This window comes from Octopus bimaculoides, chromosome 19 (assembly GCF_046866305.1).
Source record: "Octopus bimaculoides isolate indiv1 chromosome 19, ASM4686630v1, whole genome shotgun sequence".
Taxonomy (NCBI): domain Eukaryota; kingdom Metazoa; phylum Mollusca; class Cephalopoda; order Octopoda; family Octopodidae; genus Octopus; species Octopus bimaculoides.
The window spans coordinates 49,463,667-49,465,305 of NC_142946.1; positions in this window are offsets into that span (position 1 = coordinate 49,463,667).

Sequence of the window (1,639 nt, forward strand, 5' to 3'; positions counted from 1 at the left end):
TTGCAACTGCCCGGATGATAATTGAGGAACTTGGTCATTGAGGCCTTAGTGTCAACCACTAGCGTAGCTAGAACGTGTGCCGCTCGGGGCGGTTCTTACGTTTGCCACCCCGCGGACCCCCACAAAAACACATTGCTATCAACAGACCCAAAAGTGCCGCCCCTTTAAGTGCTTCCCAGGCACGGACCCCCACCCCCCAACTACGCTAGTAGTGTCAACAGTCCTAAATGTGAGCTCTGGCTCCTCAACCATCCACCTTCACATCAGCAGACTGTAAACCTGTTTATAGATTCCTTCCCCACTGTCGCGGTTCCTCCCTCATCAACATGATGCTTTCTTGGAACCACAATTACTGACCAAGCTTTTAGGTCCATCTTTCAGTCCAAGATGACTAACCTTGAGCAATAATTAAAAACCTTGAGGCAATTGGGCGCCACCAAGGTTTTTTAAAAAACTTAGGAATTACTTGTCGATTCTTAAGTTATTGGAGAAAGTAAGTAATCTTGCGACACAACCAGTGTGCCGTCCAGTGGGTGGGTGGGTGTTAAATACACCACAGAATCTGGGAAATCGGCCTTATGTTGTTTTAGGTAGAATCGATAGAGCAACGAACACAATGTCTTAAGGTACTTAGTTACGGTTCCTTATGTTCTAAGTTCAAATCCCGCTGAGATCAACTGAGATCGATAAAAAATATTATATAAACTCTGCGTGAAATATGTGGTCTTGTGCTTGTTTTAAAAATATTATTACTCTGGTCAATTTAACCTTCTGCCTGGTGCCAAGTAGCATAATGTCGAACTCCAGGTTCTACATCAACTGCGAGTGAACGTGGAGGCACTCTACACGGTAGCCTAATCTTCTTCAGACGTCACCCTTGCTGTCTTGAGAAATGAATAGATTCATTAATGTACATCTTGGTATACTATATATCGAGAAAAGTAAGGGCGATTGTCATTGCTGAAATACCTTCAGTTTTGCATAAACTTTTATTCACCTCCCACCCTACCCGTTCAGGTTGTTGGCCTCAAGGAAACAAGCACATTTAAAATATTTCAAAAGTTGGTGACTTGCAAAGGCATGAACGTCACAACTTTTCCGTTGTTGCATTTTGTGTAAATTTTAAGTCCATACACTTTTAAAACGGACATCAATGCCCTTTCTCGAACTACATTAACAAGGGAACATTCGATCGAACACCTGCTAGAACTAGCAATCAAATTGTCTTAAAATACGCTCTACCATCTTAGAAAATAATAATAAATAAATAAAGGCACATGGCGATCATTCGATACCAGTAAGAAATATCGCCAAGGCACATTATACAATGTTGTATTGAATATAAAAAAGACAGGATAGTCATGACAGGACAACATTTATTCACAGGTCTCGCTGTTCGGGGATGACATTTGAGAAGCAGCAGTTTCCGGCAAAATGTCGTACTGCCTTTTTTCTCCCCACCCTTTTTGCATTCATTTCTTATAAACAGACGAAAATACTGTTTAGCAGAAATTTTATTGCTATTTTCATAATTTATCTATAATTAAGAAATATTTCAGATTTCTTTCTTTAAAAATTAGTTTTAATGCATCCGAGAGCCAATAGGATTTCGATGTGTGATACGACAACAGTTTGCTTT